Here is a 14,675-nt window from a genome sequence, read left to right as displayed (position 1 = left end):
CAGAAAGTGTGGCCAGACATGAGACAAAGAGCACAGAAAACTGCATTTTTTGATGTTTTCTCTTTGCATGTCACTAGATGAGAGAAAAATACCCTGAAACCTTTATCATAGTGTCTGGAATGGCCAGGGAAGAAAACCCCAGCTGGGAAAGGGGGCTGGGGGGATATTTTGTAAAAATGTATTTTAAAAATATACTATATTACCAGTGAATTATTTTGTACAGTTATATGTTCCCTTTCCTTTTTTCTTTCTTACTGTAATAATAAGACAGTAACTTGTACTTCATCCTAACTAAGCAGCAAAAATACATATTGGTGGCAGAACAATCCTAATAGATTCAAACAATAAAAACCCTTATCCAGAAAACCCCAGGTTACAAGCATTCTGCATAACAGATGTCATACCTGTATAGTGATTTAGGCATTGTAGTACCATACTGCCCTCAAGTGTTAAATTAATATATATGCTTAGTACATAATAGCACGACATTCTAAAGAACACTCAGGGGGTTATTTATTAACGTTCTTTTTTTGTGCTAATAATTATGAATTTAAATTATGGTTTAAAATGTTTAATAATTGATATTTATTAAGTGAAAAAACTCCAAAACTTTGGCATCTGAAAGTTTGCAAGGTTGTGTAGAAGTCTATGGGAGCCGTCCTTGGCAAAATTTCAACTATTTAGTCATTAAAAATTGCACAAAAATTGAGAATTTAAGGTATTCTATTCTGTTATTACCGGTTTTATTAACAAATAACTCGCTGACAGATACATGGTCCTGAAACAACAATTCTACTCAGGTTACCAATTGCTCCTGTTATCAGCCTGGGACTCAAAGCATCTGTAGGTTGAAGCAGGTAAAAATTTAAAGATGTGAGTACAACAACTTTTTTAAGAACAATTTAAAAACAAAATATACAAAATAGATTTTTTAAACATCCAATGATGTTTATTAGATTGCAATTTTTCTATGTTTATAATATAAACTATATGTCTCTGTGTATTGTATATTTTTGTGTTCCTCAGTATATGGTTTCTATGTTTATAGGATAAAAATTCTGTGAATTTCATGAATGGAGCATGAATAGAGCTAGTAATTGACCCTGAGAACTAGTGAAAATTTTTGACAGGTGTCGCTGCATTCAATGGCTGCCAAAAAAAAAAAGTTGTGCAGTAAAAAAAAGTCATCCATTGACTTCTATGCGTTTCGCAAATTTTACAAAACGGGACAGATTCGCCCATCACTACTGAGGACTAATTAGTAGGAGATATGGGTATGGGGTGAAGGTTCTTTGATTTTCTAAATACTGCTCAATAAATAATAAAGGTCACATTTGCAAAAGCATTTTTTGGGCAGTTTTTGTTGGATTGTAGAATTTCGTTAAGTGTTTCATTAATTTCTGCCCACAAATTTACAGTGATAACAGGAAAAAAAGAATGATATACTTTTGTATTTGCAATACAGGAGAAGGTATAGTACAGCTAATTATAGTCAGTTTTGTGGTGCTGCATCTAATTATTTCAAATTGTCAGTTTGAATGGCATTTCCAAAAAAAATGGCTAGTGTATATGTGATCTGTTGCAAGAAGGCCTTTCATTTGCCTTGATCAAAAAGAAGTGCTTGGAACCAAAAGATACTGAATATATAGTTTAATTTTCCACTGGATGGAGCTATGTGTAAATTTATAAGGAACTTTGTAAAACTATTTGTTCCAGGTATTAACAAGAAAAGTACACAATACTCAATTCTTCCACCTTGTTTAGACCCAATAATTGCAGTTAAGGCAATCTTACTGAAATAAGCATCATCTGCTTTATTGACAGATTCTACTCTTTCCTCCTTGTCAATGTTCCTCTAAACAACAACGACATCTTGTGGTGGTCAATGGTAAGATATATAAGATTTACATATATATATATATACTCATGCTTGCACGTATGGTTAAAATGTATTATTTGTTCCTTCCTGTAGAATAGCTTATAGATGCAAACCTATTTAGAACAATAAACTCAATGTTAAAAACTATAATAAGCCCCAGAACATATTTGCTCTTCCTTTAAAATCTACAGTTGACATTACAGACAGGTGGCCTTGTCACAGCATCCAAATAAACCCAGACATGTCTTTCAGACTGCTAGATGAAGAAAAAGTTATCTCATTTGTTTTTTCCAATTTCAGCGTGGTACAAATTTGGATTTTTGATAAAAGCAATCTAATGAGGTTAGTGATTAGGGTTGCCCCTTTGCCACTGGCTTTAACCCATCATGGGTGGAGGGCTGATGGTAAAGGGGGATGTAGCAGTGACGCTGGTGGTGATAATTTTGGGTGGGTTTATGACACCAGAGCAGAGACATTTAAACTGAGCAGAAAGCTTTGAATTGGGTGGCCCTTTGCAAAACTGGGATGTCTGGTTTAGGACCAGACTGGTGACAACCCCAGTTAAATCTATTTTCTGCCTGATGAGTAAATCCAATCCTTTAACTGAAGGTATAGGATCTAAACATTGCTCTGTGAGGCTACAATTTTGTTATTGTTGCTTATTGCTCTTCCAGGTTGGGTAAGGAGGACACTAGCAATCAGATAGCATATGAAATATCAAACTGAATAACTAAAAAACACAATAAATAAAATAGAAATACCAATTTTAGGAGACAAGCAATTAGAGAAGGATTAGGAATGACAGGAAGCCATAGCTTAAATGGACTTTTGTGCTTGAATTTTGCCTGTTCTTTAATAGTACTTCTTGTGTTTTTGTCTTCTCTTTCAGAACCCTGCAAAGAAAAATATAACTAGATACACAGTTTTTACCTGAATACTAAGGAGCAGATTTATCAAAATTTAAGAATTTCTTGAGTTGCAAAAAAACAAGACTGCCAATTTTTTTTAAATGTGAATAATAGCTGTTATTAAAATATAACATGTAAAAAAATAGCATTTAAAAAAACTGGCAAATTCTTACAAGTCCTATATTGCTAGCATTGTTATTTACGCATCACTTCAATTAATATGTTATTCCTGTGACACAAACATTTACAAGAACATGCACATTTTCTTCTTTCATAAATAAAGCTTGTGAGCCTATCCATTCATCTGTGAGTGAACATGTTAGCGTTACTAACTAGGTCATGGCATAAGTAAAAAAAAGTAGAAACTAGGTCATGGCATAAGTGAAACAAGTGGAAACTAGGTCATGGCATAAGTGAAACAAGTGGAAACTTAAGGGCCAATTTTTTTTTTTAAGGGTGAATTTTTTTGTAGTGAACCCTAATCTCACACTGATAAATCTGCCAATTAGTTTTATATATAAGCTCCTATTACCAATGGCTGAGCAATGGTAATAGTGTGGCATTTAAAGGCTAATTTATTCAAGAAACCGAAAAACTATTTTGGCTGTAACATCAGTTGTCCAAAAATGAGACCACATTTGTAGTAACAGGCTTATATTTTCCACATGTCAACTAATTCTGGCATTAAAGAAACAAATTCCTGGACTGTGACAACTTCTGGTACACACAGCGCTCTGTGTGTACAAAGCAGGCTACAAAGCTCCTGAAATTACCTCTACATTGCAGGACATGGAAAACACCATAACAAAGCCTCTTCTTTTGTATAATTGTGCAAAAATGCAAAAGGAGTACAATTTCCCATGGGCAGGAGGGTGCCCCTGCCACAAAATTTAGCATAGCAAAGCCTTTACCCCATGTGTTCACCTGTAAGTTAACTTTTAGTATGTTAGGCTAATGCCACACATAGCGTATGTAGCGTATTTTCCGTAAGCCGAAAACCAATTGGCAAATACGCTACGTATGCTTAAAAATCCTCCTACCTGTACCTGCACCCAAATGCATTGAATACGCTTGGGTGCAGGCACATGTAGCTGATATCCGCCTAAAAACACTTTGCTTTTTCCTCGGATATCGGCTACTTGTGCCTGCACCTGAGCGTAAATAATACTATCAGTGCAGGCACAGGTAGGAGGATTTTTAATTGTACTTAGCGTATTCTCAGCAAGTGGTTTTCAGCTTGCCAAAAATATGCTACATACGCTACATGTGGCATTAGCCTTACAAAATGTCCTATTTAAAGGAGAAGGAAAGGTAAAAATCACTGGGGGGGTGGCAAATGTTAGGCTCCCCACCCCCGTGATTGTAATCACTTACCTTTTACCCCGGGCTGGTGCTCCTGTTTGGAGAAAACTGCACCAGCCTGCGGGTATTTACCAACTGTAAATATAGTCTTAGAATATGAAGGTCTATATGATTTTAAAAGTATAAAGTGAACCACCTCCTTATGTATATAGAAGTCTAATTCAAATTTTAAGATGTCATTGCTTGTGTTGCAAAATTTGGCAACTGTGGAAAACATATTTTTAACTTATGCATAATCCACTATAAACCAAGTGTCCATTGCTCTTCCAGCATGCAATCATTTAATTTTAACTTAAAAATTGTTGAAAACAAATTTCTTACAAGAACTAAAACAAACACACCATTGGTGATAAATAGACTAAAAAAAAAAAAGGACCAGTACAGTAACTTATCTGCAAGTGAAGTAGGTCTCTTCTTCAGCACATTCTTATACATCTGGAACATAGATAATAAATGATAAAGATACCTTGTGATTCCAAAATATTTTTAAGATTTGCTTCCCTGAACTTAACAAATTTTAACTAAAATATGACCTTCAGTGCATGCATATATTATTTAAAGAAACAGCAACAACAACAAAAAATAATGCTTTTAATTATAATGTACCGCAAAATTGTGAACGCCTACCCATGCGGCAGGCATTTGATATGACTAGGGAAAAAGGCACATGTATACAAATACACAGCAGATAACAAATAGGCTGTGTACAATACAACAGTTTAGGGTACCAATATATAAGTTAATGGGTATTGCCCACCTTTCTATTGTACTTATATAGTATATAACAGTATAAGGGAAGGGGAGTTGTGGACACTCCACTTCCTCATTTGTCACAGAAATTAAGAATTTAAACTATATACTTAGTGAAAGTTAGTACAAATGTCAGAAGTCCTGGACAGTGTCGTAATAATTAATGGGAAGATGGATGAACATCTCACATTAATGTAAATTGTGAAAAACCAAATGATATTTAACACCCAGTATGGAAGTACCTTAAAACCCAGAGTATTCGCAAAATTAAGTGTAATTCAGAAAAATAGACAACTGACAACAGACAACTGAACATGAAAAAGTCATTATAGTAAACATCAGTTAAAGTAAGGCATATATGTATTTATATCTATGAAGATTCTCATTCATCCAGGTCATGATATACGGTATCTAGTAGAATTAAGTCTAAAACAACTGGACTTTTCTGAGTTTTTCTTGAAAATGTTTCACCACTCATCCGAGTGGCTTCTTCAGTTCAAATGACTGGTAGGGAATTCCCCGGTATTTAAACTCTTGATGGTAGTAGAGTCACAGACATCCAATCACAATGGTTCCATTGAACTTGTTCAGTTAGGTGTTAGCTGAAACTGACAGGTGTAAGAAGGTATGATCCAGTCACAATGGTACCAAGATTCTCATTGATGAAGGTGTTAATCCTTCAAAGTACATGACTGGAAGTGTGAACTGTTGTGAAACTGCCGGGGTAAGGATGTCAACGCGCCATTGTATGTTGGTGACAAGCGGTGTCTCAGGCCCCCTCCTCTGTTCAGGGATGGTTTTTCCAGGTTGGCATAAATGGCCTCTATATGTATTTATACTGCATCAGAACTGACTATAAGGAAAACTGTGCAGTACTGTACAGGAAAACTAATGATGTATCATTAAAGGAACAGTAACACCAAAAAATTAAAACTTTTTAAAGTAAATGAAATATAATGTACCGTTGCCCTGCACTGGTAAAACTGGTCTGTTTGCTACAGTAACACTACTATAGCTTATTTAAATACCCTGCTGTGTAGCCATGGGGGCAGCCATTCAAGCTGAAAAAAAGGAGAAACGGCACAGGTTACATAGCAGATAACAGATAAACTCTGTATAATACAATAGTGTTTTATCTGTTATCTGCTATGTAACCTGTGCCTTTTCTCCTTTGAATGGCTGCCCCAATGGCTACACAGCATTTTTCTTTATATAAACTATAGTAGTGTTTCTGAGGCAAACACCCCAGTTATACCAGTGCAGGGCAACAGTATATTATACTGGAATTTCTTTTATACACTTGAATTTTTCGATGTTACTGTTCCTTTAAGATAAACACTTTCCAAGAAATTAATTTTATTTATTACTTCATTCTAAGCGGGTGTTTCAAGAAACTGACTGCTTTTTGAATTCCATTTGCAAACCCCTGGTTTTACTTTAACACCATTTACTGCCTAGACTGGGCTAAGAGCTCAAATCTGTTATGAGCGTCAGCAAGAGGAAATAAATTGTCTCCACTTTACAAGGAAATACATACAACAGTTATACATACCTCTTTATTCAGATATTTTCTTAGGGTTTAAGGCAGATCTCTTTCCCAAGGATATTCAGGAGATTGCAATCTCCAACAATTCTAATTTTTCTATGCGGGGGGAAAAATTCAAACACTTACACAGTCTTGAAATATGCTGTCTGAGTTGGATAGCTTATCATGTAAAATGCTCTAGTAAGAATTTTTTTACCTTGATTTATTTGCAACGATAAGGATGATCCTCTAAAATTATACTTAAGAGAATGCCTACCCTTTTCACTTAATCGAAGAGGAGTCCTACTGCATGAACCTTGACTTACTTCTTTAGCTCCTAAACTCAGGGAAGTAAGGCCTTATGATAAAGTCATAATATCTCCTGCCATGTGAGTTCGATCTGCTCCTTGAATAACGCCTTCTATGATGAGAAACATAAACATATAAGAGTATGATCTCCTCCATGACCTGTAACATGGTGGAGACCTGTAATGTCTTCTGTAAGCAGATGTGTAGGGTTTCCTCCCACATGAGTTGTATGATCTGGAACGACTTCTAGAATAGGATTTGGAGTGACCTCTAGAATATGATTGTGATCTCTTCCTGTACCTCTTTGAATATCTTCTCTCTCTGGATTGAAATCTTCTTCTGCTTCTTGATCTGGAACTTGAAGATCTTGAACCTGAATTGGAACTTGCAGATGAGAATCTTGAAGAAGATGTACATTTGCTTGAATATGCTTTGGCTCTAGATCTAGATGTTCTTTCTTTTGGTGAATTTAAAGGACAACTAAAGGTAAAAAAAAAGTATGTCAAATTAATGGCAATTAGGAGAACAGAAACGTACTCTTAGTGATTCTTTATACTGTTCAGTGCTTTATCCACAGTGCTCCTTCCTTTCCCATAAAAGTTTCTTCTTGTAGTCCAAGGCATAGACAGCTTTTCTTTCTTAGGAAAGTTAATTTAGGGGGCACGCATGCGCATTGCTTTTCTAATGCGCCCCATGCATGCACTGACAGAGCGTGGTTGCAATGACGTCAAGGGGTCACTAGGGGGCGCATGTGCAGTAGGGAGCATCAGATGAGGGAAGTGACACGATTGAAAGTAAAATGGCGGCCGCTAACTGTGAAAAGGAGCCGATCTTCTTTACCTTGGTGCACCAATTCAGTTAGTATATTCCGAAAAATTAAATGCCAATTCAGGAGAGGGTAGGGAGGAAGGGAAGATTTTACCATAGCGTTTACCAAATGGCTTTCTTTGTTCTTTAACCTCAGGTCGTCCATGAAGCATGTCATTTCATTTGTTCTCTTCTTTTCTGAGTTGAGTGTTTTTGTCTCAGTGTCTTTTTCAAAAGAGTGAATTTGGCCTGAGTGTGAAAGGGGAAAAAATTACTGGCTCACACACCTAACCACAAATGTAGAGCACTAAAAACCACAGGCATTTTACAGGGATATCAACACCTTAATTTTCTTCAAAGCAGATTTTTCTTCAAAGCACTGTGAATTTCAACAATTTCCATAGTACAAGAGTCCAGGGATTACTTACATATCCATTATAGTATAAAAGCACATTCCCCCAAGCAATCCCACTGTATTGGCTCTGGTGGGATAGGAGAGTCTACTAGCACAGGTCCCAAGCTCTGCTGCTTCTGTTCCTGGAGATTTAAAAAGAGAATATACCTCCTTTTCCAACATTGGTTCAATGAATAGGACTTGTACTGAACATAAGTTTTGCTGGCACAGGTATGGGATCTCTTATCCAAAACAAGTCCCAAGCATTCCAGAAAACAGATCCCACACTAGTAAATGCAATAACAGCTACACAACATCAAGCTGTGTTGTGCTTAATCTGCAATTTGTTATTTCATAATTTGTTTCTGTGCATCCCACCGCAGGGAAGCAAAGAAACCAACGCATGCTATTCTTTCAAATACACCTGTTGTCACAGGCATTCCTTTCTGCGCTCCCCTGCGGTGAAATGCAGGAGAACACACAGCAGGGTAATGCAAGAAGGAACGTTCCTCAGTATGAGCCCTTAATCCTAGTTTAGAAAAACTGACTTTTGCAGAGGTCTGCTTTTGAAGTGCACTTTTCTCAAGTGTCATAAGTGTCATTCCAAGGCCTTGATGCAATGATCGTCACATAAGTACAATATCATAAAATAAAAATGCTTTATTTATATATATTTATTTATGGCAGTGGTAAAAAATGATAGATTTGTGCAATTGGATCAAATTGGTTTCTTAAATAATAAAATGTATTTAATTACACATATAATTAATCATCAGTAACTACATAATTTTAACCGGTAAGAAAAATATCTGCTCAACACCTCAATGAACCCACCATTTGATGCCATAACTTCATATGTCCTGTGGAGGTCATTATCTGAAGGTAACCTAAAATATGGGAAAACCAAAATGTTAATTAACCCCTTGGCAAAAAGATAAAGCAAAGTGGATTTTTCCCACCCTTCTAGGCACCTAGGAGCATAAATTATTTGTTTTGTGAACCTAGGCAAAGCTCTAACTGTGGGGATTTCACCATAATTGTTCTGAAGCCTTAGGGTGTCCATACACCTTACAATTATGATCTTTCCTGCATTGTGCATCTCGCCGAAGTTCATACGAAACTATGTTTCGTCCGATAATAACGGTGTGTATGGCCACCTTTAGAACAATACAAAATCAGCCAGAGAGCGTCAGGGATAACCATGTGCATCACTGTCGTTACTTACTGGCATATGGTGGACCCACGGTCGGATTCTATGATCGATGCCCCACCCGTTAGAGTCAAGGTGGGTTAAGGCAGTCAAAACTATTGAAACTAGCTATTCAGCAGACCCCCGGAGTCATGGGGGCGCACCGATGGGGGGGTACGGACCGCAGGGTCTGCTGTATTGCAGTCCATCCTCCCCCGCCTTTCTCTTAACTTTTTTTAAAATAGTGGCACGGCACGTTGCAGCTCGGGAGGTGCAACAAGAGCAGGCCGGGAGAGGGGGGGAGAGAGGAGGGACTGTTCGCACCAGGCCCCCTTAGAGGATTTGTTTGCAGGGGGGCCTTACACAATCAAGTTACGTCACCAGGTTAGAGAACCTGGGCAGCTGAAGGTGCAAGCTGGTTTCAGGTCAGTGGCTGCCCGTGTGTGCTATACTCTGCTTGCCTGGGGAGGACGCTGCGGGGAAGCTGGAGGATGCTGGGGAGGACGCTATGGGGTAGCTGGAGGATGCTGGGGAGGACACTGGGAGGGAGCTGGAGGATGCTGGGGGGAGCTGGAGGATGCTGCAGTGGGGAGTGGCCCATAGTATAGGGGCACTGGGGGAGGACCACCCCTGGCTACCAATGTTTTAGGGGAGCCCTGGCTACCAATGTGTGTGTGTCCTTTGTACTGAGGGGGCCACTAAGAGATGGGGCACAGGAGGAGGAGGAGGGGGCCCAGAAAATTTTGTTGTGAGGGGCCCTATGATTTCTGATCTTGGTCCACGTTGATCTTGCAGCTGCATACTTTTAATAGCAGAACGCAGTAATTACTTGGCTATTGTCCCAGGGGACATGCTGTCTACAGCTTCTTGGGGGTCATGAGATATGAGGTGTATATGAGGAGTATCGCTAGCACTGGCATGATTTTTTTCTGGAAATTTAGCTTAGTGTAACACTTGTTTGGCTAGGATATGGCAAACCCAGGCTAGTAATGTGCTGTAGAGCATGTGTTACATGCGAATCCCTTTCCCAGTGTGGGCCTCCGCTAAGTGCAGGGATCCCCAACCTTTTTTACCCCATGAGCAACATTCAGCTGCAAAACTTGTTCGTGAGCAACACAATACGTGAACAGTAGCGCAAACACAATTTTTAATAATAATAATAATAATAATAATAATATACACTATATTAAAATATTATATAATATTAAAATATCAGTGTGAAATCTGGCACTGCATGTTTTCTGCCAGTTTTTGAAAATCTGAGGTGTAGCTGATGGGAAGCAGTATGGCACACTGGAGCTCTGAGGGTACACATGGGAAGCAGTATGGCACACTGGAGCTCTGAGGGTACAGATGGGAAGCAGTATGGCACACTGGAGCTCTGAGGGTACAGATGGGAAGCAGTATGGCACACTGGAGCTCTGAGGGTACAGATGGGAAGCAGTATGGCACACTGGAGCTCTGAGGGTACAGATGGGAAGCAGTATGGCACACTGGAGCTCTGAGGATACAGATGGGAAGCAGTATGGCACACTGGAGTACTGAGGGTACAGATGGGAAGCAGTATGGCACACAAGAGTACTGAGGGTACAGATGGGAAGCAGAATGGCACACTGGAGCTCTGAGGGTACAGATGGGAGTCAGTATGGCACACTGGAGTACTGAGGGTACAGATGGGAGTCAGTATGGCACACTGGAGTACTGAGGGTACATATGGGAGTCAGTATGGCACACTGCAGCACTGAGGGTACAGATGGAAAGCAGTATGGCACACTGGAGTACTGAGGGTACAGATGGGAAGCAGTATGGCACACAAGAGTACTGAGGGTACAGATGGGAAGCAGTATGGCACACTGGAGCTCTGAGGGTACAGATGGGAAGCAGTATGGCACACTGGAGCTCTGAGGGTGCAGATGGGAAGCAGTATGGCACACTGGAGCTCTGAGGGTACAAATGGGAGGCAGCATGGCACACAGAAGCAGCAAGGATAAATAGAGGAGAGAATGGCAGGAGCAAACAGGTAGAGGAGATTGTGGACAGGATAATGGCACAGAGGAACAAGGAATAAAAGAATGTAAGATGTGGAACTTTTTGGAAACATATTTCTGGTACAGCAAGTTTGGTAAAAAGGTAATGGGTAACAGAGAATGTGAAATATATGAAATATGAAAAAATTGGCACAGCAGTGGCATGGGCTGGGGAGAAGGGATCACTAGGATGGCTTACCAGAAAAGTATTTTGCTGGGAACAGATAAAAAATATTCAGTGGAGGGGAGCTGGAACTCAAAAGATTGTGCTGGTATAATTAACAGCTGGATTTGACAGGAGGCTCACAGGACTGATCGGGATCTTTTCTCACCCTCCTTCCTAGCCCCCCTGCTCCCTGATTTGCGATTGTGCCTCCAGTCAAATCCAGCAGCAGTTATAGCAGCACAACCTCATACGTCCCAACTGTCGCGCTTTACGCGGGACAGTCCCGATTTTGCCACCCTGTCCCGCTGTCCCGGATAGCCGCCGATTTGTCCCGCTTTTAAACGTCTCCGCTCCCGTGACGTCACACGCACATCTCCCCTTAGCGCCGCAGCTTCTGCGCTACTCACTTCAGTTTTAACATAAAGCCATTCAAAGTGCAGAAGCTGCGGCGCTAACAAAAGACGTGCGTGTGACGTCACGAGGATGAGAAGAAGAGCCCTGGGGTGCAGCCAGAGGAAGCTGGTGGTGGTAGGAGCAGGGGGACGCTGGGGAGGACACTGGAGGAAGGTAAGGGGCAGCTGGAGGATGCTGGGAGGCAGCTGAAGGATGTTGGGCAGGATGTTGGGGAGGATGTTGGGCGAGCTGAAGGATGTTGGGGAGGATGTTGGGCGAGCTGAAGGATGTTGGGGAGGATGTTGGGGGAGCTGAAGGATGTCGGGGGAGCTGGAGGATGTTGGGGGGAGCTGGAGGATGTTGGGGGGAACTGAAGGATGTTGGGGAGGATGTTGGGGGAGCTGAAGGATGTTGGGGGAGCATGTTGGGGGGGCTGAAGGATGTTGGGGGGGAGCTGAAGGATGTTGGGGGGGGAGCTGAAGGATGTTGGGGAGAGCTGAAGGATGTTGGGGAGGATGTTGGGGGAGCTGAAGGATGTTGGGGGGGCTGAAGGATGTTGGGGGGGGAGCTGAAGGATGTTGGGGAGGATGTTGGGGGAGCTGAAGGATGTTGGGGAGGATGTTGGGGGGAGCTGAAGGATGTTGGGGAGGACGCTGGGGTGAGCTGAAAAATGTTGGGGAGGATGTTGGGGAGGACGCTGGGAGGAGCTGAAGGAAGGTAAGGGGCAGCTGAAGGATGTTGGGAAGGACGCTGGGGGGAGCTGGAGGATGTTGGGTGGATGCTGGGGGAGCTGAAGGATGTTGGGGAGGATGTTGGGGGGAGCTGAAAGATGTTGGGGAGGACGCTGGGGTGAGCTGAAAAATGTTGGGGAGGATGTTGGGGAGGACGCTGGGAGGAGCTGAAGGAAGGTAAGGGGCAGCTGAAGGATGTTGGGGAGGACGCTGGGGGGAGCTGGAGGATGTTGGGTGGATGCTGCAGTGGGGAGCAGCCCATAGTAGGGGGACACTGGGGGAGGACCAGCAATGGTTTAGGGGGTCCCTGCTCTAGCGCCAATGCAAAACATAACACCTGGCTACCAATATTTTAGGGGGCCCTGGCTGCCAATGTCTGTCATGAGTCTGTCATTAACTACAGGTGCCACAGTGCATAATGAAATCCTTAGGGCCACAATATGTCATAAAATGATTGGGGCCACCGTATCTGTCTTCTGGTGCGCTTTGTGTATGTTATGCTTTTCAGGTGTGGTTTTGTAAAATGGGCCTGTTTGGGGGCGTGGCCATAAAGTGGGCGTGACCTAAAAAATTTGCCGCTCTAAGCGCGGCAGACATTTTTGTCCCTCCTTCTGCTTTTCAAATGTTGGGAGGTATGCAACCTTTTCTCTCCCCCCCTTCCTAACTCCTCCAGCTCCCTCTCTTGTGACCCTGCCTCCTGTCATAGCTCTCCCTCTGTTCCGAGCTCTTCCTGCTCCCTCACTAGCGATCCTGCCTCCTGTCCTATCTCTCCCTTCGTTCCCAGCTCGGCCTGCTCCCTCACTTGCCATCGTTCGTGCCTCCTGTCAAATCCAGCAGTGAGTGATAGCCGCAAGATCTCTCTGTGACTCTTTCCAGCCCCTCCTGCTGACTGCTGAATTTGACAGGAGGCACGATTGATGGCAAGTGAGGGAGCAGGCCGAACTCGGAACAAAGAGAGAGATAGGACAGGAGGCAGGATCGCAAGTGAGGGAACACAACTAGAGATTACTGGGGGGAGAAAAAGAGATCACAGACATACTTACAGTTGCGATAAGGAGGTGAAGTTCTTCCTGGCTGTCCCCACTTTATATGGCCAGAGCAGTTTTCCTGTCCAACAGGTTAACTGACACCTGCAGGGAGACCTACGCGAGCAACATCAAGAGTGGCTGCGAGCAACATGTTGCTCGCAAGCTTCGGGTTGGGGATCCCTGGCTAAGTGCGAGATAGGTGGAGCTGAGGGTGTTGTTGAACTACAACTATATAAGCGATGTGGTGCAGTTGTAATAATGGACACCAGAAAGGTTCTTGCTGATGAACTAGTAACTTGTTTATTGTCCCAAACACTGATGGAATATTGCAAACAGGGTATTATACTCACAGACACAGCAGATGGATAAGATACAAGGATATAGTGCCTTTAGCAGAAGGGAAGTTGTGCACCAGTCTCTCCCACCTCTTGGTAGAGTCTGGGCCAGGATACACATCTATACAACCAGTGCCTGAGGAGGTAGTCCGGGTGGTAGATACTCTGTATGGTTGATAACCTCTAGTGGATGAGTCCTACAGGTGAGCCTGTCCTACTTCTACTCTGTGGCCCTGCACTGAGGCAACATTGCCAAATAGGAGAACTACTCCTGGGATCCTAATCACTCCTTTGGTGGGGCTAATGGCTTCCCTTGCTAAATATGCTAACTGTGCACACCACTCCTAGAGGGTGCTATAACAGAACTGACTGTGCTGGCTAATGCTCATTCACAGGGTCCTGTCCCCGACTTTAGATGGTAGATGACTCTTATTACTGGGGCCTTATGCCTCCAGGCTCAGTGGTCTGATGCCTGAGACAACGGCAGCCAAAGAGGACAACACTCCCCCTTGCAAGACACTATATAGTCTGCAAGGGGAGTGGCTAACCTGGCTAAACCTGTTAGGGATAGCTTAAGAACTGTAACCTGAGTGTAGAGGGCTCTGCCCAATAACAGTTAGGATGTGAAGAGGTAGGGATACTAGACCATAGGGCACTTAACCCTATGGGTCCCTACATTAGTCTGTATGATTATATCTAAGATAAACTACAACTCACACCAGAAAACCTTAGAACCTAGGCCCACTTTCCGAACTATTTTTCCTCCTTTCCTCACCCAACCTCTTTATTCTCCTAGTCTTTTTATTTACATGTTAACATCTTTCTTCCCATTCACAAATAGGGAATGACCATGAAGCAGACCAAATGGTCAG

General features: G+C 42.0%; 1 long non-coding RNA gene across 1 annotated transcript in view; it reads left to right on the top strand.

Moving 5' to 3' along the window:
• Window positions 1-3,081, top strand: part of LOC105946707 — a 32,977-nt gene extending 29,896 nt beyond the window's left edge. Inside the window, exons 2-3 of the long non-coding RNA XR_001170125.3 lie at window positions 1,825-1,888; window positions 2,769-3,081. This is a non-coding gene — a long non-coding RNA (uncharacterized LOC105946707). The remainder of the gene's footprint in view (window positions 1-1,824; window positions 1,889-2,768) is intronic.
• The last annotated feature ends 11,594 nt before the right edge of the window (window positions 3,082-14,675 follow it).

The sequence above is a fragment of the Xenopus tropicalis genome, chromosome 2 (assembly GCF_000004195.4).
Source record: "Xenopus tropicalis strain Nigerian chromosome 2, UCB_Xtro_10.0, whole genome shotgun sequence".
Lineage (NCBI taxonomy): Eukaryota > Metazoa > Chordata > Amphibia > Anura > Pipidae > Xenopus > Xenopus tropicalis.
This window is presented reverse-complemented; position numbering and strand designations above follow the sequence as displayed.